Source organism: Saccopteryx leptura, chromosome 1 (assembly GCF_036850995.1).
Source record: "Saccopteryx leptura isolate mSacLep1 chromosome 1, mSacLep1_pri_phased_curated, whole genome shotgun sequence".
Taxonomy (NCBI): domain Eukaryota; kingdom Metazoa; phylum Chordata; class Mammalia; order Chiroptera; family Emballonuridae; genus Saccopteryx; species Saccopteryx leptura.
The window spans coordinates 238,992,252-239,015,393 of NC_089503.1; the positions used below are offsets into that span (position 1 = coordinate 238,992,252).

The 23,142-nt window shown below is 44.7% G+C and overlaps 1 protein-coding gene across 1 annotated transcript in view; it reads right to left on the minus strand.

Annotated features, from left to right (window-relative positions):
• BLK (BLK proto-oncogene, Src family tyrosine kinase) overlaps window positions 1–17,319 on the minus strand; it is a 53,563-nt gene extending 36,244 nt beyond the window's left edge. The window contains exon 1 of the mRNA XM_066360947.1: window positions 17,184–17,319. The gene's annotated coding sequence lies outside the window, so the exon portion shown is untranslated. The remainder of the gene's footprint in view (window positions 1–17,183) is intronic.
• Window positions 17,320–23,142: the final 5,823 nt, after the last annotated feature.

Genomic DNA, 23,142 nt, shown 5'->3' on the forward strand with positions numbered 1-23,142 from the left:
CGTCTCATTTTCCCAGTCAGTAAAATACTAAGAACTTTCTCACGGGGTTGTTGAGGGTATTAGCAAGTTCAAGTCCTCAGCATGGTGTGGGGCTCAATAGCCTCTAAATGTGTATTAGTTGTTATTACTGTACAGACTCTTATTTAAAACTACATTGTAGGCTCTTTTGTATCATTCAAACTTACAACACATTAAAAATTTTTTTCTTTTTCTATATTTAACATTTCTGTATAAATTGCTGCCTACAGGCCCTAGCCAGTTGGCTCAGCGGTAGAGCGTCGGCCTGGCGTGCGGGGGACCCGGGTTCGATTCCCGGCCAGGGCACATAGGAGCAGCACCCATTTGCTTCTTCACCCTCGCTCCCCCTTCCTCTCTGTCTCTCTCTTCCCCTCCCGCAGCCAAGGCTCCATTGGAGCAAAGATGACCCGGGCGCTGGGGATGGCTCCTTGGCCTCTGCCCCAGGCGCTAGAGTGGCTCTGGTAGGTCGCGGCAGAGCGACGCCCCGGAGGGGCAGAGCATCGCCCCCTGGTGGGCAGAACGACGCCCCCTGGTGGGCGTGCCGGGTGGATCCCGGTCGGGCGCATGCGGGAGTCTGTCTGACTGTCTCTCCCCATTTCCAGCTTCAGAAAAAAATAAAAATAAAATAAATAAGTAAATTGCTGCCTACATTTCAGATCCCCCTTTTACTGAAGCTTTATACCAATACTATGAAACTGTTTCAGGATTCCTCATCCAAACTGTCACATTGCTTTCCAGAAGGACTATGACAACGGGAGATGCCAGCAGCACTGTGTGAGCCCGCCTGCGGTCCCCAAGCACCCAGGCTAGGCCAGAACAGTATCTATCCTTCCTCCCTGTGAGGAACTACTTCTCCCTAGGACAACTGGATTCAACCAGGCGGTGGACCCTGCGTATTTTCTTACCCTCTCCAAGCCTCAGTTTCCCTGTCTGTAAAGTGAGCTCTGGAGCGGCTGGCATGCATGGCCCTCACTGACAGCCAGCCAGCCGAGAATACCCTCCTCCCACTTCTGTTTGATGACTCCTCTGGGAAGTCCCCTCATCTCTACAGGCACAGGGCTGGGCTGCCCTGGTTGCTGCTGCAGATGTGGGTAAAACGTACTCCTCTGGCCTTTTAGAAGTCCTTCTCAGCTCTGCAAGGGGCCCTGTACTCGGTCCCGTTGTTGGGCCTAGGGGAGCAGGACTCCACAGTGTAACAGGGCCAAGAGCTCTGCCGTCAGCACAGGCAGGCGCTGGCTCTCACATAAATGATACATCAGGATGAACTCCCAGCCTCATTTTAGTCATCACCTTTCCCCTCATGGCCCAGATGTAGTCATCACTTTTCCCAGGATCACAGGAAGAGTAGGGATTGTTAAATCACAACGAATGCATTTAAGTCAGTGCTCTGCTTCTTCCTGGTTGAGCTCACTCTCCTTATCAGGGAGCCGCTGTGAGGGACGCAGGCATCTTATGTGCAGCACTTTATAAAAGTTACCAGGTGCTAATGGTAGCTGCTTCATTAAACCCCACACTTTCTCTTTCATTAGGTTTCTTTCTACAGTCATCAGAGAAAGAACATCTGCCTGCTGGGCATGGCTGCAGGGCAGTTTCCAGCCCCGCTCTGCAGGAGGACAGCTATGTGCACTCCAGAAGGCCCAGCAGCCCGTGGGGTTTTTCTCTGTCGCTTCTACTGAACAAACTAGAGGTTTCCAGACTCCTGTTCAAGCCCTTGGAAGGCTTCCAAAGGAGGCTCTTAGCTTTCTGAGGTCACAGAGGATTTGCATAAAATCAGTACGTCTGAGGAATCGAAACCACCTCTATCTTTATTCCCACCTGCTTCCCTCCTTCCTCCTTCCTCCTCCCCTCCCTCCCTCTTTCCTTCCTTACCTCCTTCCACAGTTATTGAGTATGCTAAATAGTCATTATTTCCTTCTCTCCCACATCCATTGAGTTTTCTTGGGAAAATGGGAGAAGATAAAGAGTGTACAAAGCCCTCCTAGATTCTCTTTCTCTCAATAGACATTTGCAAGTGTTTCTTGAGTAGATCAAGAAGAAGGTCCCTTGGCCCTGGCTGATTGCCTCAGTGGTAGAGCGTCAGCTCGGCATGTGAAAGTCCGGGGTTCGATTCCCAGTCAGGACACACAGGAGAAGCAACCATCTGCTTCTCCATCGCTACCCCTTTCCCTTCTCTCTCTATCCCTCTCTTCCCCTTCCACAGCCATGGCTCAGTTGGCCCTGGACACTGAAGATGGCCCCATGGCCTCAGTTGCCAAGCAATGGAGCAATAGCTTCAAATGGGCAGAGCGTAGCCCCATAGGGGGCTTGCTGGGTGGATCCCAGTCGGGGCACATGTGGGAGTCTGTCTCTCTGTCTCTCTACTTCTCACTTAAGAAAAATTTTTAAATTAAAATAAAAGAATAATAATAAGAAGGTCCCTTGGGAAGTGACAACAACAGAGCAATAGCAGCTGCGTTTCTGAGCTGCTGTCTGCTGTGCCACAGGCCAGGGGAGGTCTCACTGCGCTGCATGCTCTCAGGTGGTCCAACGCAGGCTTTGCCAAAATTTCTTTCTTCTTTCTTTTTATTATGACCATCATTAAGAAGTACACTGCACATTGCAAGGTAGAGCATACCTAGGTGCACACGCATGCACCCGCACCAGAGACAAAGGTCTACAAAACATCTCTTAGCCTACCTCAAGCAACGCCCAGAAATACCTTCTATTCAGTTCTATTTCTCCTTCTTCCTCTTCTTCCTCCTCCTCCTCCTTTTCTTCTTCTTCTTCCTCCTCCTCCTCTTTCTTTTTCTTCTCCTCCTCCTCCTTCTTCTTCTCCTTCTCCTCCTCCCCTTCTTCTTCTTCTTCTTCTTCTTCTCCTTCCTCCTCCTCCTCCTCCTCTTCTTCTTTTTTTTTTTAAATTTACATTGTGGTAAAATACACTTAACATAAAATCTATTATATTCACTTTTAAATTTCAATTCAGTAATACTAAGTATCTTCAGACTGTGTGCAGCCAATCTTGAGAAACTTTTTGGCTTGCAAAATTGGAACTCCGTGCTCATTAAAGAAAAACTCATTTTCCACTTCGTCACCTTCTGGCAACCACCATTCTACTTTCTGTCCCTATGAATTTGACTATTACAGATACTTCATGTAAGTGGAAACATTCCAAATTTGTCCTTTAGTTTCTGGCTTATTTCATTTAGCATAATGTCCTCAAGTTTCATCCATGTCACAGCGTGGGTTCAAATTTGAATATATTCATTCAACCGTGGCTATTGTGAATAATGTTACAATGAACATGGGTATACAAATATCTGAGACCCTGCTTTCATTTTTTTATATTTATTATAGCTTTTATGAGGTTCAGTATATTAAAATACTAGAGCCACTATGACCTATAAAAAAATTCCAACGATTTCTCTCACAAAAGACAGGCCAATGAGTTAAACATTCTCCAAGGCACAGACTTCTCCAAGTTACGGTAAACTCTGAAACCCAACTGGGACGGGTAGTGATCTGTCTGGCTTCCCACATCTTGTTTATCCAGAGCCTTTTTATGCAATATTGGATGACTAGTCTGCCAGCTCACCACGTTTAAATCCCATGGAACTTAATCAATGTCCCCACCTGTTTGAGCACAGCTACCTCTTTCTGGCTGTTTAGAGGGCATTGTAGCATCTTGTAATGTCTGAGGGGCATCATTGGATTATTCATGATGCAATCTTGAGTGAGCCACTTCATCTCATTGCTTCTGTCCCCTTGTCTGTAAGACGTGGGCTTTAGGTGGATAATCCCCATGTGGCCCCTAGCTCTCCAAGATTCCACTGTAGATTTATGGGGAACACAGGTGCAGCAGGGTCTAGGTGGTAACCTGGGCTCTGCTCAGAGCTGCAGAGAACGAGGATGAGACATGAAGGTGGAGCCCCTGCATTCTCATTACCTAGAGGAACCCAAGGCGCTGACCTGGAGATCCTATTAGAGTGATGCTCTGGTTTCTCTTCCCCTCTCAGCTCCCTCTCTGCCTGCTTCATGGTCCACGAATCACCAGTCTTCGTTTCTGCCACCCTCAGCTTCATTCCCCTGCTTTTGCCATCTCCACCTCTCAGCCCAGGGGCACTCACTGTAAGATCTGAGGGTCCGGGTTCCTGAGCCGACACACAGTGTTATTAGTAGCCTCAGCCAGGCCCAGAGTGTGGACTGACCCTGGGACAATCGCGCCCTGCTGGGGTTCCACACCAGAGGCTCATCCAGGGATAAAGGGGGGATCAGGTCAAATGTGATAAAGCATGAAAATAAATATTCTATCCAGAACAAAAAAAAACTTTTGAGAGAATCTTGCTTCAGCCTTTCTTGAATACATAATTAGTTTTTTAGAAAACAATCATATTATGTTGCCCAGAAAGACCTGAAAGTGAATAATCTGGGCTTTTCTATAAGATGAGGCAAAGGCAAAAGAGACAAAAATCTAGGAAGTTTCTGAATGATTTTATATTGAATAAAATGACATATATGAAGTACTTAGAATGGTACCTTAACACATAGTAAGCACTCAGTAAATGTCAGTTATTATTATTTTAGCATGACACAGTAACATATTATACTAGTAACCCCCAAAATCATCAAGAAACAATTATGTGTATTTATTTAGAAACCTATGTGGTTTGGGCAAGATTTTAAAATCTCTCTGAGTTGCTTTATCTATAAAATGGAGCTGGGAATATGTTTTCTGCTTGTCTGGAAGAATCATATGATATCATTTATGTAACATAAATTATAGAGTATCATATAAAAATCTCTGTTGAGACCAGAATTATCAAGCTTAAAAGTTTAGAACCATCAGTCTTTCGGATTATCCACACATCCCTGTGGGATAACTGGGACATCCATTGTACGTTGATTTCAATGCAGTGTTTAAAATGAAGATTTATATACGCTAATGATGATAGTAATTAGATCACATTAAGAAATTATAAAAAGTTCAGGAAAAAAAGCTAAAGGAACAGTTAATGTAATTTCTTTGGATGTTGTGGGGTCTGATGGAAGAACTAGTCTTCATTCAAGACGTAGTCCAGCCATCACCAACTCTGGGGAGACTTTCCTGGTACCTGTGTCCATGAAGTCACCCACTCCTCTGGCCACAGCACTTCCTATAACACCTGTCACAGTCTACTGGGCCTCTTGTTTAATGTCTGCCTTCTAAATTAGACTCCTTGTGGGTGCCTCAAGGGAAGAGGCTACTTATTTCTTTTCATCTTTGTATCTTCAGGGCCCATCTCAGCATTCGGAACATGAGATATGCAGTAATTCCTTCTCTTCTTTTAAATGAACGAATGAATCAAACAATCAATTTATTTAGGAAAACCTAAGTATAAGTAAATGCCTACTTATCTGCCTCCTCTCAATAATCCACTGTCATGAAGAGTAAGCAGATTAATTTACCAAGAACAATATTAGAAAGATAGCATTTATACCAAATCCAGTGTTCTTCTATACCCTGATTATTGATCGCTAACCAGAACTTTAGGGCCCCTAAGGCACATCATTGATCTAATGTTTAATGTATTATATCTAAGATGCCCAAGATAAAATTTAATCTTTTATTGCGTGTTTATTTCCTATATGGCAGAAAGTCTTTCTCCTTTAAACCTACCAGTTTTTGGTAGTAATAATTGGTTAATTTAGCAGAGAATCATGAAGGAAGCAAGGAGATATGAAATTGAATTATGCCCCATCTTCTTTGCCTCCTGGTATGCATACTTGAGTTTAAGGAGATTTGGAAGAGGATTACTAAGAGAGAAGGAAATCAAACACATTTGGGAAGCCAAAAATCACTTGCTGGTGCCAAACAGTTTGTTGTTAATAAAAACATATATTTGAAAAGACCCAACGGTGTTTAGGAAGTTGTGCGCCGAAGTCTCCCACCCATTGGTTTGAACTGTTGAATTCGGTCTCTTGAATTTCAAAGTTATTTTGGCTCCTTAAACCTTGAGTGATAACATTTCAGTTTGATAAACACAGTTCACCTCCTATGGTTAATGCTTGTAGCAGGAAAGAACAGTTAACCAACCACAAATATTTCTGTGTCAGCCTGACTCTTTGGAGAGAAATGCAAAGCTTTAAAAAATGCCCAAACATTTCCTTTAGTTAAGAACCATGGGTGGCCTTGATCATGATAGAATCTCTTTAACACATTGGCAATTACCTTTGGTTGAAGAAGTATTAATAAAAATAGAAGTGACTCTCTTAACTCAAAGGTACTTAAGCATAACAGGTATGCACACACAGACTTGTCAGGGAAGGTTCAAATCCAAGGTTTCTTACGTGCCAGCTGTGTGCCCTTGGAAGTCCTTCAGAGCCTCAGTTTCCTTATCCATAAATTGTGTATAGTATATTTCCCAACCCACGGCTGGAGCTCTGGATGTAGACTCCTATCTTTAGAATTCTTTCATTTTAATCCCAGCTTCCCAAAAGGAAGCAGGGAATGGGTAGAGAGAGATCAGTTGTTTTTCAAAACAGTTTTGGGGTCACAGCTACTTTGAGAATCTGGCGAGCCTACCGATACTCTCCCCAGTAAATACAGTTATGCACATACATGTCAAATTTTGTGTCCAGTTTTAGGATCCCTCCCCACCCACAACGATTCATGGACCTCTGATTAAGAACCTTGGTTTAGACTATGGGCCAAACACTTGGGTTTTGTTTCCTTATGAATCATTTCATTTCACAGAAAGGAAAGTTGGTTCTCTGGCCAAAGACCACATCAGTAATCCTAACCAGCAAATATAGTTGCTGACAACAGGGAACTAGATGAGAGAAGATGAAAAATTCAGGCCACTATCATCATCAATTTAAAGTCCACCCACTCCCCCCTAATATGAGCATTCATCTCGCTATATCATTGTCCTTCCTTGAAGGGATTAGGAAACAACAGTATCCAGCAACGTGGCGATGTTCAGAACGGCTTTGCAAACTACACGTTATTTTGCTTTTAATCATAGTTCTCTCCAGTGTTCAAAAAAAGGGGAAGTGACTAAATGTCTAGTTGAAATGATGAAATAGAGTTAACACAATGAAATATTATTGCAGCCTCAAAATTACCATTGTGAAGACACATAGCCATGGGAACGATGCCTAAGTTGTGATGAAAAAAAAAAAAGAAAGAAAGAAAACAAAGCAGAATCCAAAGCCATAAATCTTTCATCACTCCGGCAATGAAGAAGTGCATCATATGAACCAAGACAAGCAGCTCTTGGGTAAAAACGTGAGCTTGGTGGAATTATTGATGGGTTGTATGTTTTCAAAACAACTTTTTGGTATTATATAATTTAAAGTAAGGAGATAAATGATAAATCCGTACAAAACAGCCTGTTCTTCCAAATGGCTGCGGCTGATCTTCTAACTCTTGGCAGCTCAGAAATTGGCTTCCCTCCTGAGCAGGATGAGAAGGCAGACTAAGCCCCACAAGACCCGATCAGAGCCCCGCAGGCCTGGACAAGCACAAACCTCAAACCTGCAGTGAGCGCGCCTTCACTGTTCCCAGCGTCCGCCCATGTTCCCAGCAGACCCTGCACGGTTGAGGTCCTCAGCTTCTGAGTCTGGGCTGGTGGGGCAACTGGCTCTTGCAAACAGCACGAGGAATTTCTGGTCTAAATCTATGTGAGCCTCTGAGGTTCAGATTCACACCGTCCACAAGTAGGCTGATGCACAGAGACAGAAGAAGTAAATGACTTGCCCAGGGCCACAAACCCCGTCCTGGTGGGATGGCTTTAGTGTCCCTCCCAAACTATGTCTGGGGCCTGACTGCCATTTGTTGGTGCTGGAAACAGACAGGGGAGCCCCATGGGGAAACCATGGGTGCTGGGAGGTTAGCTACTCTCATAACAGCCAACCAGAAAAAAATAATGAACAGCTTTCTGAAGAATAACCTACAGAAGAGGCAGCAGCTTCACCCATCAGGACGCTTGGCCTTCCTAAGTGTCAGGTCAGCACACTGGTCCTGAGTAAGCAGCGCGGGCTGCAGTGCAGCTCGACCTCACGGCCTGCCTTACCCCCTCATGCCGTGCCCCTGACTGCCTCTCTCACATCTGGGTTCTGGCACCTGCAGCCAGTGGGACACACACAGTAAGAACAGTGGTCGTCCACATCCTGCAGTCATGACATTTCCTTCCCAAAGTGCTGCTTCCTGTGAACCCCTCCTTCTGCAGCTCCTCCATGAGGCTCTTCCGGCCCTCAGCGAGTGGCTCCCTTTACTAATGGCTCCAAAGAGCATGGCAGGATCTGTGTGACAGCCTTGTCACAGACCGATCAAAGTAAGAAGGATGGGTGAGCACGTCTGACTTCACAGCGACTCTGGCTTCTGCACCTGCAGGGCTTCATGCGAGTCTGGCTTCTGCGTGTTGTGATAAGTAATGACAATGGCTGATAATTTCAGAGCCAGGAGACCATGAGGCAGGGAGAATTCAGGACAGGACTGATCCCAAAGGCTGGATGGATATGGGAGCAATGGAGAAGTGAAAGGTGACAGCAAGGAGGTTGGGTAGTGGGTACACAGGGGTGAGACCCACCAAGAAAGGCTAAGGAAGTTGGCTTGTACTGACCCAGCCCAGGACAAGACAGGCCGTCTCTAGAGGGTTGATTCTTCAGGGAAGACTGTGCCAGAGGCCTTCTAGAGAAATAGAAGCTTCCTCGGGCAGAGGTTTCTGGATGCCATGTGAACATGTCTCGAGCCTCTCTGTCCCTGGCTTTCCATTTCTGCCCAGTCACTGTGCTCCTGTCTGCAAGCCAGGGCAGATTGCACAGCACGTGTGCAGTGTTCACCTTGGCAGCATGTGAGAGAAGCTTCCAGTGCTTTTCTGTACCACCCTGATCCGTGCTCCGCACATGATGAACGATCAATAGACTGTCTAGTGGAGAGGTAAAAGCACTGGATTGAAGTCACGTGACCTAAGTCAACATCTGGGCTCTGGCTTTCCAGCCTGGAGCCCTGGGCAGGTTCCTGATGACATCACAGGGTTGTTGTGAGGATCACATGAATGCATGTGCACAAAGCACCTGGCACATTACTTGGCACTCAAGTACTGGCAGCTATTCGAGTTTTGCCCAGTGTGTCTTACATGGCAAGTGGACCCATCACAGGGTTGACTGGAAAGAATGCTCAGAGGTTAGTTAGTCTGCACCCTTGTTTGTCAGGGTTGGAACCTGAGCCAAGAGAGAGGAAGTCACCTGCCAAGATGGTGAGGCCAGTGCCCAGTTGTAGAAATGCTGTCTTGGGGACAAAACTAGCTTGGCATGGACTAGCATCCTGGGCTCTCTGTTCCCAGTGGTCCTGGTTTCTCCCCCACCCCCACCCCACCTTGTTCCAGGCTCCTGCTCCTCTGCTCCTTTCCTAATGTAAGGACTGTTCTGTCTTGCGATAGCCCTCTGTACCCCGGGCCTGGTTGATCTTAGACACCCTCTCGGCTTTATCTCCACATGGGTTCTGTATACCCCTAAACCCTCAATTCTACCCACTGGAATTTTCTGATTACCCACTCCTAAATTCTAAGCACTTGCCAGCCTCTTGAGCTTGATGTTGTAACTCCACTGGGGTCACCGGGCTCCTGACCCTTTAAAGTTTCTCTTTGGAGCATTGTTCCAGGCTCACCTCTGGCCTTTGCTAAGATGCCTGCTTACCCCACACTTCAAGTTTCTTCTGCAGTAAGAACCTTTCTCCTGGAGACACCGGGGGGTCAGTCACTCTCAGCAGGGCTGAAAGGCAGGCTTCTGAGCAGTTCAGACCTGGCCTCCTCTGTGTGTAGTCAGGTAAAGGAATGCCAGCCCCAGGGACAGAGTAGACCTAGAGCCTTCTTCACCTCTTTTGTCCACTACACTGTGGCCTCTCCCCTGGCTCCAGCCACCCCCGTGGAGCTGCTGGCCACACACCTGTCAGGCTCGGCTCTGGGCTGGAGGGTGTAGGAGGTGGGTGTTCTCTGCCTCCTCCAGGCCCCCTCAGAGTAGAAGACAGTAATGTCTTGCCATTTGACAACAGAAATCTTGTGCGATAGAAGAAGTGAAGAATGAGAAGGACTTTGAAGAGGATGGTGCTCCACCGACTGGATTTCTACCAAATGGATGAGGCGTGGGAATTTCTGTATGGGAATTTATTCATTCACCTTTGTTACAATGACATTTGTTGTGGTGGGTGGTTTGTTGTTTTTGATAGGTGCGTGTGTCTGTGTGTGTGCCTGTCTGTATCTGTATGTGCTATGTGTCTTTATGTGAGTGTGTGTGTGTGTGTCCATGTGTATATATGCCTATGTGTGTCTATATGTGTCCATGTCTGGGTATGTGCATGCCCCACATCAATAACCCTTTTTCCTGGGGAGATTTTATTTTTTCCTTGTTATAAAATCTTTAAAACAGGGTCCACAATAGACCCCTTGCCCTTCCCCACCTGCCAAAAAGCATCAGGATACCCAAGGCCTAAACTGCCAGCGCCCCCTCCTCAGGACAAGTCGTATGGGGTGGTAGGTGGAGGCACGCTTCTCGCTACCTTAGCTGAAGTCACAGAGCAAGTCACTGCCCTGGAAACCTTGCTGAGCAGGTGCTCAGTGCAGACCGGCTCTCAGCCCTGCCCAGCACAACGAACTATAAAGTAGTTAACCATGAAGATTCATCAAAGACCTTAGATATAAAACTATGACAACCTCATATATGTGGACAAAGCCAGCTCCTAAAAGGCCCATATCTGTCCCCCATTCTTCTTTATGCCTTTTTCTCCACTCAAGTTTCTACAAGTTTTCCAAACGACAGGAAAAGGAAGACCGAATGGGGAGATGTCCTTTTTCTTACATATAGCACAGAATTGAGTAGGAGGAGAGGGAGAGGGAGGGGGAGAGAGAGGGGGAAAGGGAGGGGTACATATCAGAAGAGAGTGGCCTTTTGTGCAGGCAGCAGTTAGAGGAGCCTGATTTTTCAAAAGAAGTCTCCAAGCCCCTGAGATGAGCGTCACGGCACCATTCGTCATGGGTGCAATGAATGTTACAGTCATTGTCTGCGCTCACCTTCATCAAGGGGCCTTTCCTGTGCCACAGAGGAGTGTGACCTTCTGTAAGGAAACTATTGCACAGGCAAATGAGATCTCCCCAAGGGCCCAAACTCCAAGGGACATGTCAGTCAAAGAGCCTGTCCTCTTACCTCTGAGCCTCCGGGGGTGTTACTTTCATTTCCTACTAGTTGTGTTGGTGACAATGTAAAACGAAGGGGCCTGAAAAGATGTATTTAACAGGAGGGACTGTGGGCACTGAACCCTTTCCCTGGCAGCCCAGGAAGCAAGCAGCTTCGACTGAGGTGAGGCCCCGGCGGCAGGATGGGCGCAGTGACCCCTCCCTTCCTCGGCACCTGTGATAGGGCCGCCAGGCCTAATTGTCAAGAGAGACATGAGCAGGTGTCTCCCTGCCGACCTCAGCCTCAGACAGTTACTGACAAGGAGAACTCTGTATTTCACTGAGTCCTGGTCCACTCTAGAAACATCTCTGCCTCGTACTTATAGCCGACCCTGGTGACAAATGACTCCCAGGAATGGAACTTGGAGCAGGAAGAGAATCCCACATTGACCAAGGGACATACCGAACAGCTGCCTTCTCCCCTTGGGAGTTAACCAGAAGCCAAGCTTTCCCATGCTTGCAGCCTCAAACCTTCCGAATTTGATAAAATCCAATAAAAGCCATAAACACTCTTTGCAGAAGGGTTGCTCCTGTCCTTTGAAGCATGCTTACAAGTCAGGAAGCTCATAGGCTTTATGGAACTTATGCGGGGACCATGCTCTCCTTCAGTTAGGTCACCAACTGCAGCAACTGGAAAGGGACATGATGGCTATCAGGAGAGTGTCTCTATCTAGGGCAGTGTACACTCCATCTTTCTCTGCCACCAAGTACGCAGCAGGACATCTGGGATGCCTGGACCAGCTCTGCCAGGCTCAGAACCCAAGAAAGCCTAGGAGGTAGGTTATTTTCTACTTGTCTCTGCCCAGCAAAGCCAGATGCAGACAGGACGCTGAGCTGTAGTTTGGCACTGAGATATTCCGACCCCCAGTTAGCAGTGTGCTGAGGAGAGCTCGTGCGGGTCCATAAAAGCCGATTGTTAAAGTTGGGGGAATTTTGTGAGCTATCTGTTAAGCATGTCATTATTCAAAATTAAACTGTATAAAATTAAAATTAAATTATATAAAATATAACTAAGTGAATATATTAAAAACAAAAGTAGGAAACAAATTTCCTCACTTACTAGTTATTTTACTATATCATACTATTATCTCTGCTCTTATATTTACGTCAATTGTATTTGGATGGTGGAAATACTGTGTAATGGTGCGGCACTACTGCATGTCTGCTTCTAACTTCTTGTTCAGGTAAGTCATGTTGGTTGCTTGAAATTGGCAATGGTGGGAATGTTTACACCACAGGAATAGGCAAGTGCTACAAATCATGGATTCATTTGTTTGGTTGATTTTCCAAACTTAGGTGCAAACTGGGCTCAAGGTGTTCTGAAATCCAAAACGGAGTCAGTGTTCGTAAGACATTCGTTGCTCCAAGAGATTCTGGTGTCTGGATCCTAAGAGTAATTCGCCCAAGGGTCCTCTTAGAGCGGTTGCAAGTACAACAGTGGTGGCAATCTTAATGGCATGGCTGCAAGAACGCCACATTGAGTGTTCCGCCTCGTCTATTATAGCAGCTTTCAGCACGAGCCTAGGATGGCACGTACTCTCCAAGACGGGGCAACCCAGTCTGATTCTGGAACGTGGTTTCCTAAACAGCTCAAGTGTTGAGATCCAGATATACGTCTCTCAGACTGACTAGCTCTGTACAGGGGCAACACCCAACATATCTGGATTCAGGTCTTTCAATCTTATTAAATTCATGTCCTCTTTTGAAAAACAGAAAAATCATGCTCTTGTTATTTGATATTTCAAAATAAATATTGTGTATAAAAATGTCTTAGAAGTTACAATGTGACATGTGCCTTATTAAATTACAAGGACTCTTCTGGTCAATTCTTACATAGAGAATTGAATAGAATCTAGATTGTGAACTTTTCAGTTTCAATTCACCAAAGAATTAGGGCTTTGAGGTTTGAGCCTTATAACCCTGCGATGTGCTATTATCAACAAATAAAGAAATAAGACTCCAAGTATAAGTCACCCACCTGAAGTACGCAAGGCTGCCAGTATATAGTGAGGCCAAGCGATTGTTATTTCATGAAGACATTTGGTGATTTGCTCAAGGTAACACCGCCAAAAAGTGGCAGAACTGAACCTTGAGCTCAGGCCCTCTGGTCAGCAGGCCAAAGGTCCTTCCTCTATGCTACAGGACCTCTCAGGCATGGCTTCTTGTTTTTTCACTTTCTTGTATCCATAACACACTGAGAGATAAAATTAAATTATCCTTAGTAAATATTGAACTTGGTGATTCCAAATACTTTGGGGCTGGCAAATTTTGGGGACAATCTGATGAATGCTTTGCAGAAAAGTGTGCATGTCCACAAAAGTTTGCATACAAGTACAGGGAGTACATGGGACCCACGCAACTCACCAGGGATCCATGGTCACAGAGGTCACAACTCTTGACTTCATTCATTAAGTGCAAAGCATCTCATACCCTTGTAGATACCACATGAACATACACAAACATTCCCTACACTTAAGTAACATGAAGGGTCAGAACTTTCTTAAATTTTGTCCTCTGGTGCCTCTGGTGCCTTGCTTGCCTCAACCTGGTCCTGGTCAGCAGCCCAGGTATCAAAATATGCGAGGGCCAGAGATGACAAGGCTCCCAAGGGAACCTTCATGGTTTTGGAACTATCAGCCCTTTATGAGGAAGCATGAACCACACAGTGGCCAGTGGGGAGTGCAGGCCACGCAGGGGCAACAATGCCCATGGCAGAGCATCTTCTGTGCTTCAGGATCTGTGCTATGATCATCTCGTTCAATTTAGTTCTCACATCTGGGCTTGGAGCTGGATGCAACTGTTCCCATTTCATAGAGAGCTAGGCCATTTGCTCACACTCACTCCTGTGACACGTGGCAGAGCCAGGCTCTGGTATAAAATTGGCTGGCCCAAAGGCCATCACCTTTCTCTGGCACTCATGGCCTTGAAAGGAGCAGAACATGCCAGAGACCTAGTGACCCATCTCCTTCTGCAAGGGCCCTTATTATAAGCCCATGTGTGGATGGCACTGGAGCTCACTATGGCTAAGAGGCTAAGAGTGATCATTGCATCCTACATGCTTTTCCTCCTTCAAGGTTTCTTCCTCATGTCTTAATCTTCAAGTGCATTAAAAAATTTGTCCTTGTTTCTTTCACTCATGAACCATTCCACAGGGTACCCCTCCCCCACCCGATGTCAGGCACTGTCATGGGTGCTGGGACCTAGAGGAGGATGGAGGGAAGACCTAGTCCCTGTCTGATCAGGGGGACAGACCTGGTCCTTGTCCTTTGGACCTGAGGGGCAACAGATCCTCAAACAAATAGCCGTACGCATGTGCTGGAGGTTCTTGGGGACACGGGAATAGATTTGGGCACTGGTGACAGAAAAGAGAACATTGGTGCTGGTCCTGAGAACCAGAACAAGTGGGACTTGCCTAGATGAGAAAATGGGTCAGCGATGCCAGTCAGAGAGGCCCACAGGGGCATGAGCCGGTGCATTGCAGCAGCGCGTGGCTGGTGTAGTCAGAGCATGTGGGTTGGCAGTGTGGGCAGCAGGAGATGTGACAGGAAAGGCAGTTTGGCCCAGTGGTAATCACCACTCTTCAGTTTTGATCTTCATCTAAGTGTCGTGATTTTCATCTAAGCACTATCTTCCTGTGGCTTCATGATTCTCTTTCTTTCCTTCCTCCTTCTGAGCACCTGTGTAATCTGGTTGAGACATCACCTCTGAACAAGTGCACACCTGCAGTTCTGTGTCTGTGGAGTGTGTGTGTGGGGGGGGAGGGGGCGTAGGGTGTCAAACTTCTCTGTCCCCTGTCCCCTCTCCACACACCTGAAGCTCACAAGTAAGGATGCTGGCCCCTGGTGGCCTCATCTGGCTGCTGCAGATTCTAGGGCAGCAGAGTGAGCTCCCAAGGCCAGGTTGTCACTCAAACAGAAACTGGCTGTGGAGTAGTCTCACTCTAGGTCCCCAAGGCCACAGCTTACTCAAAGAAGAGTGTTTTCCAGCACAGCTCACAGTTGCTTGGATGACCACAGATTCCGTGGGGATGAGTGAGCCCAGAGGACAGCAAATTTCATCCAGGTGTTTTAGGCAGGGTCCGGACCCCCACTTGCCTTCACTCTTGGCCTTCTGTTTCCTAACCAGGGCGGAGTCAGGTTTGGGTAGCTGGGTATGCACTTGGAGGCTCAAGAGCCTATTCCAGCCCAGTGTGCTCAACTGGGCCAATAAAAGGTGGGGTTCCTGGCTCTACAACCCCTGGCACAGAGTGAGGGCTCAAAAAATGCATGCTGAATGAGAAAATAAGTGAGCGGTGAGAAATACCATCAAGAGAGGGAAATAAAGAGCTTCCCTGGAATAAGGTGGGGGTGGGAGAGAGAATGGAAAATATGCAAAAGGTCTGCTACGTTCCAGAATGCCAAAGAGAGAGTGGGACCGCTGGGCCGGGATGTCCATTTTCCCAAACATGCTTAGATTTTGACCACTTCTGTTTTAAAGCAGGACAAGTATACATTTTTTTATTGCTTTAATTTCAAATATACTGCTCACAAAAATTAGGGGATTTTTTATAGCTTCATATTCATTTTGAAATATTCCCTAATTTTTGTGAGCAGTATAATTTTAGGTTTATGAAAAAATTACAAAGATAGTATAGAGGCTTCTCATCTACCCTTCACTCAGCTTCCCCTAATGTTGACATCTTACCTCACCATGGTCTGTTTGCCAGAACTAAGAAATTTCCATTGGTGCAATGATATCAATTCATATATTAGACCTTATTCAGATTTTACCTAATTTTCACTAATGACTTTTCTGTTGTTCCAGGACTCAGTCCAATCCAGGATGTGAACTCAGGGTTAGGTTGTCACATCTCTTACTCTCCTCTGATGTGAGACAATTTCCCCATCTTTCCTCATTTTTCAGAACCTTGACAAATTTGAAGTCAGATATTCTGTAGGATGTCCCTCGATTGAAGTTTGACATTTTTTCATGACTAGACTGTGGTTACCCATTGGAGAAACAAGAACACAGAGGTGCAGTATTTTCTCCTTGTATCACAGCAGAAGTTATACAATATAGGATTTACCCCTCAGACGTTAACCTTGACCACCTGCCTAAGTGATGTTGGCCAAGATTCTCCACTGTAGAATTTCCATTTCTCCCTTTTCATCTTCATGTCCAGCCTCACTCAGGGTGAGGGGAACCCAGCTCCCTTCTAGGAAAGAGGAGTATCTATACATGTATTGTGCGGAATTCTTCTCTAGAACTATGGAAGCACAATGATAGTGATTTTTTAGTTCCTTGGCAATGTGGATAGTTGAGGGTGAAAGCAGTGGCCAATTAGGAAATGACTGAAGAAGTTGTCAAAGCCTTAGAAATTTTAGACATTCTCTCAAATTATGTTATCAACTGCTCTTTTCACAGTTGGCCAAATAGATCTCTGAGCTAAAAAGGTCATTATTAAACCTATTCCATCACCCTAGTCCAATGTCTGGAAAATGGAAAACCTTTTTTTAAAACAAAATAAATAAAAGCAACAACCAACCAATCACTTCCCTTGAGCCAGACCCTCCGCATGCGCCACCGCGAGCCTCCCTCCGCTCTGCCCTGCAGCTATCATTTCCTTCTGCTACAGGGAGGCTGACTGACCTTCCGGGAGCCCACACAGCTGGCGCGTGTGTGCCCAACCATATCCCCAGCCTTGTCTCTTTTTCCTCTGTGGCATATTTGTGCCTTCTCTAGCTTCAAAAGTCCAAGAAGCAGAATCTACCCTGGCTGGATGAACTCTTATAAATAAAAAAAAACTCTCTAAAATTAAAACAAACCATTGAAGGAGCAATCTATTCATAGCTGTGGCTCAGGTCATAGTAATGTTGTCTCTCTCCTATAATATCCATAGCGATGTTCCTGCCTGCTTTCCCCTGCTACAGGCCTCAGAGTGCTATTTGCACAGTTGAAGGAAATGAGATGGTCTAAAAGGCAGAAGATGCATAGACTTACCTTGGCAACGCTCAGTGGCTTTTCACCATAGTTCTTCACTCAGCATCCTTGTGGGGCAGCAGTCTTCTAACTATAACCAGGAATTCATGATATAATCCTAAAGGAAAAGGCCATCACAGCTATCTCAATCAGTACACACAGCTCATGGCTTCCTGACTAAGCAAAGACCAGGCAGAGATGATAGGCTCTCCGGTCTGTAGTCAGAGCTGCACAAACCTCCCCTAAGGGGCCCCGCCCCTCCTGAGCGCTTCGAAAGCTTCCATGGGCTTGCTGGGTCCAGTGGTCTAAAACAGCCCAGCAGGAAGGACCATGAGCAGCTGGTCTTCCTCCGGCCCTGTGCTACCATAAAGTATTCTCATGGGGTTTTGGTTTACCAGCATGAGTGGTGTTTCTCCTACAAGAGTCTGGCAGAGTTAGTAAACCTTCAAGCTAACTCTACCAGGTATTTTGCTCTGTCCGGCAGCACTTGTCAGCAAGACAAGAAGGAGCTTGGGATCTGCTGCCTGGTGCGTCTGTGCTAGCCAGGACCACCATTTTCTCAGCCTTGTTGGTTTGGTGTGGTTTTCCAAACAGTGCTGGTAACACCTGGCCCATGAGATACTATGAGCACAAATGACAGAATGGGGGTGAGAAAGGGCACAGAATTGGCTCTCAATAAATGTTACTTCCTTATTTTTTTGTTTGTTTGTTTTTTATACCATCTAGCCAGTCATCGATTCTGGCCTCAGGGTCTCTTCAATGTGCTACTTCACTTGGCTGTGGAACCTTGGAGGAGCAGAGAGTGATGAAGGCAATGGGAAAGGACCTGAACATCTAGTGTGGTTAGGGGCCGTCCTGGGCTCCACCAGCGGAGGGGCCAACAGGACCAAGACGGTTGCTGAGATGGCCTCTGGAGACTTGCTGGTCCAGCCAGACAGGTGAGCCACTGGTCACCTGCTTTCTTTCTTTCTTTTATTTTTATTTATTTTTTACAGAGACAGAGAGAGTCAGAGAGAGGGATAGACAGGGACAGACAGACAGGAATGGAGAGATGAGAAGCATCAATTATTAGTTTTTCATTGCGCATTGAGACACCTTAGTTGTTTATTGATTGCTTTCTCATATGTGCCTTTACTGTGGGCCTTCAGCAGACCGAGTAACCCCTTGCTTGAGCCAGCTACCTTGAGTCCAAGCTGGTGAGGCTTTTGCTCAAACCAGATGAGCCTACGCTCAAGCTGGTGACCTCGAGGTCTCGAACCTGGATTGTCAGCATCCCAGTCCAATGCTCTATCCACTGCGCCACCACCTGGTCAGGCTCTTTTTAATTTTTTTAATTTAATTTAAAAAAATTGGCGGGGGGGGGGGATCACCCGCTTCATGACCCATGCACCAAAGGGACCCAGTGAGTGGGTTCCTCTCCTATCTCTCTGTCTGGGAACCTTAGGAAATAGAATTCAGATAGACCTGCTTCTACCCCTGGCCTGGGTCCACAGTGCACAGTCTGTTTTCTCATGAAGTGTCTTTCCTTGAATTTTAGAACTAAGACAATACTTTGCTGTGAGTTCCTGGTGGAAAAGAGTGTTTTGACAGATGTTCATTGCAACATAGAGTTCTCGGGTTCTAAGGCTCCTTGGAAACAATCTGCTTAATTTCCTCAAAAGGTTTTTGTGAGACTAAATAGATTAATACATAAAAGGGTCTATTTCAATATTTAGAATTTAGTAAACTCCAAAGAACTGGTAGCTGTTGTGACTATGCCTAATCAATGTTCCATATCCAGTCTTTAAGAATGTTTTGTCTTTTTCTATTCCTGGTAGCAAAGGCACCAGAACAGTGTCCAGATCTGGCTGTGCTCAGTCAATTGTAGCTATTATAAATTTATTATTATGTTCACCTCCTGACACCTGAGAGTTGGACCTAAGCATTAAATACAAGTTGAGAGAATCTCAAACTGCTTAAACTTATCATTTGAGAGGAGATTATTCAGTCCTGTGATTTCAATTCAATTAACACAAAAGAATTTGTGAATGTCTGCTGTGTGGTAAGCACCCACTAGAGCTAGGGGTAGAGATAGAAATAGGCGTGACCAGGGACTCAGCCTATAGAGCCTGGGAAGGGCGTCCGGTAGACCATTATAATAGGGCAGGGTAAGTGCAGCCACAGAAGTCCCCACAAAGCACAGTATTGGAACAGAGGCAGGGCCAATACCTCCATCAGGGATTATTGGGGAAGTTATCAAGGAAACAGACGGCTTTGAATATGATTTGTGACTAAGAATCCTGCAAATGCTTAGAGGCAGACACCTAAGTTGAATCTTTTACTGAACAAGAAACCAGTTTTGTTGCCTAATTATGTCTAATATCTTTATCAGTGGGGACAAATTAAGTAACTTTAGGACAACTTTTATGTACTTGGACCTGAGGACACAGAGAATATAGTGGGTGGCAGGAAATCTGCCTTACTAAGGGAAAAAAATCCATTTTCCTCTGATGCTGGCTCATCTATTTAATTAAGGTTGGAGTGAGAGGAATATGAGAGTTTTCAGGGAAGGGAGGTTCAAGGTAAGCCAGCCTTTGTATTGTGTGGAAAAAAACTTCATCTTTCTGTCCACCTCCAACAGGGGTCGGAAAAAAAAAACCAAAAAAAAACCCCCGAAAACAATTCCCTCAGCAACTCAGAAAAGAACAAGGAAATGACCTTGCTGGCGGGTTTCAGATGTCTGAGCAGAAGTGAAAGTTGCTTTCAGCTATTTTCACTCTCACACGGTAGGTCAGTAGGTCGTTAGGTCGTGGAATCCATGAGAACAGCAGAGGGGAGGCGGGAAGGACCCAGGGGAGAAGATGGGAAGCACTGAGATGTGTTAGGTAAGGCTGGGGAGTCCTTTTCAGACACTTCTGTTCCAGGCCCTCAGAGAGTGCTCTCAGGCCTGCACTGACACTAGACCTGGGCCCTGAAACCACTCAGTGTTCAGCTACACTGGCTTCCTCATTTATTTTTGCACATTTGCAGTGACTTATGCAAAATCTGGAGCTCTTTCCATGTGTCTTCACCGGTCTCCTGACCCCAGTACATTTCTGGTCCAAATCAAAAGCTGCGGACACTAGACTATTCGAGTGGAAGAAACATTAAATTAATCCAGTTCAACATTCACTTCAGGAATGGAGGTGTAAGAAGTTGGGTGATTTCCTTCTGAAGAAAACAAGCATGAAACTAGGCAGGGTGGTCAAGACCAACCATTTCAAGACACTAGAAAATGACCACAGACACATAACAAATTGAGAAGTGTTTAATCTTGCAAAACTGCTACTGTATCTTAATGCTATGAGTCTGTGGTCATCTTGCTGAGGGCTTCAATGGCTCCCCTTCCCTGCCCAAGCCCTTAGCTTGAGTGATGAGAACCGCAGCTTTACCTGTGGGAATGGTGAGATTGTTTTGAGGGCTGTTAGTGAAAACTAGCAGTTTATCTGTTGGAGGTGATAGATCTGGTCTAAGATGGGGAAATGAAAACATGCAGTTTTATAAGGTAGAGGTCAAGGAATCAGTTCTAGAGAGGAAGTGAAAAACTACAGCTTTATCGACCTAACCTCTTAACAGTTATAAACTCCATTTAGTGTGGGTAGAAGATCACCCAGAAATGTAATGAAGGAAATCTTGGAAGTTAGATAGCCATGAAAGGGCTGAGCTAATAAACTTTTCATACATCCCTGAGTCACTGCTAAAATAATATACGTGAGTCAGGGAGACCCATGGGTGCAGCCAAAATGTATGACAAGGGAGACCTGAGGACTTACTGTAGATTTCAATTTGTTCCTCCAACTACACACAGCTTGGGCAACAGAAAATACAAGGTTCAAGGTGTCTGAGCCTAACCTATGTCTAAATAATTGTCTGACCATTAAACAATGCAGAAACAAGGGTCACCCTTAGAAAGCCAGACTAAAAAACAGAAGTTAAATATTAAAAATAAAAACTGCACCATGATTTCAGTGGCTACACACTATGAAGTAGACCAATTTTGCAGTTCAAATGCAAATAAGTTAGTAAAATAACCAATCAACCACTTTCAAGAAAATAAATTAGAATTTTAGAGTCATTACAATGTCCAATTTTCAGTTGGAAGTTATTAAACACACACACACACACACACACACACACACAAAACAAGAAACTGTGACCAAAAAAAAGTCAATAGATTATGACTCCAAGCTGTTATAGTTCTGTTCAAGGAATAAAAGAAAAATATATGTATAGAATTAAAACATTTTTTGTTACCAGTGAGTCAACAGAAAAGGAATCTCAACAGAGAAATGGAAATTATAAAATAAATCAAATAGGACCTGGCTGAATAGCTCAGTTGGTTAGAGCATTGATCCAAAGTGCAGAGGTTGCCGGTTCAATTCCTGGTCAGGGCACGTTCAGGAACAGATCAGTGTCCCCCCTTCATCTCTCTCCCTCTCTCTTTCTCTCTCTCTATAACCAATAAAATAAACATAAAATTTTTTTAATTCAATAAATCAAATGAAATTTCTAGAGCTGAAAATAAAAAACACTAACATTAAAAATTGACTAGATAGGTTCAACAGTAGATCTGAGATAGCAGAAGAAAGAAGCTGTGAATTTGAAGATACAGCAGTAAAAGTTATCAAATCCAAATAAAGAAAGCAAAAAGACTTAAGAAAAATGAACAGAGGTCATGGCTGGGTAGCTCAGTTGGTTAGAGCATCGTCCTGATACACCAAGGTTGTGGGTTCAATCCTTAGTCAGGGTATGTACAAGAATCAACCATTGAATGCACAAATAAAAGGAAAAACAAATCAATGTTTCTCTCTCTTTCTGTCTCTTTCCCTCTCTCTCTAAAATCAATCAATCAATAATGATAAATACATTTAAAAAAGAAAAATGAACAGAGCCTTAAAGACCTGCCAATGTAAAGTGTTCAAATATAAATGTAATAGGAGTCTCAAAAGAAAGAGAAAAAGGCACAGAAAGATTATTTGGAAAAGAAAACTAGTTGAAAATTTTCCAGTGTAGTGAGTAACTTAGACTTAAAGGGTCAATGCCACAGTCTGAATGTTTGTGTTTTCCCAAAACTCATATGTTGAAACCTAATGCACAATGTGATGATATTAGGAGGCAGAGCCTTTGGGAAAGGATTAGGCCATTGCAAATGGAGCTTCATGTAACTTGGATAGAAATAAGATCTCTCAGGGTTTTTTTAATCTAGAAGATTATTAGAATTAGTGTCTTTATAAAACATGCCTGAGAGAGCTTCCTCCTCCCTTCCAGCATGTGGGATTATAGCAAAAAGATAGCAGTTGATTAAACAAATCCCCACCAGACAATAAACCTGCTGGTACCTTGATCTTGGGCTTCCTAGTCTTCAGAACAATGGGAAATTCATTTCTGTTGTTTGTAAGCCACCCAGTCAATACTATTTTGGTATAGCTGCCCAAACCAATTAGGACAGTCAGGAAACTGAATGAACCCAACATAACATAAGTACCAAGAGAACCACACCTTGATGTCATGGTCCAAATACTGAAAGACATAATCTTGCAAGCAGCAAGAGAAAAAAATGACACATCATATTTAGGGCAACAATACAATTAATAGTTGACTTCTTATCAGAAACAATGGTGGTGAAAGGCAATAGAATGATATATTCAAAGTGCTAAAATAATAAAAAAATAACTGTCACCTAAAAATTCACTAACCAATAAAACTATCCTTGAAAAATGGAGTTAATAATAAATAAGTTTCCAGATAAACAAAACTGGGGAGACTTTGTCTCTATCTGACTTACAGTACAGGGAAAGCTAAAGGAAGTCCTTCTGGCTGGAAGAAAATGGTACCAGATGGTAACCAGGTCACAGGAGGAATGCAATCACTGCGAATAGCAGGCATGTAAGTAAATAAAACTGTATATAATAATACAAATATATATTATCTTGTCTTCTCTTAACTTTTTAAAAACACACAT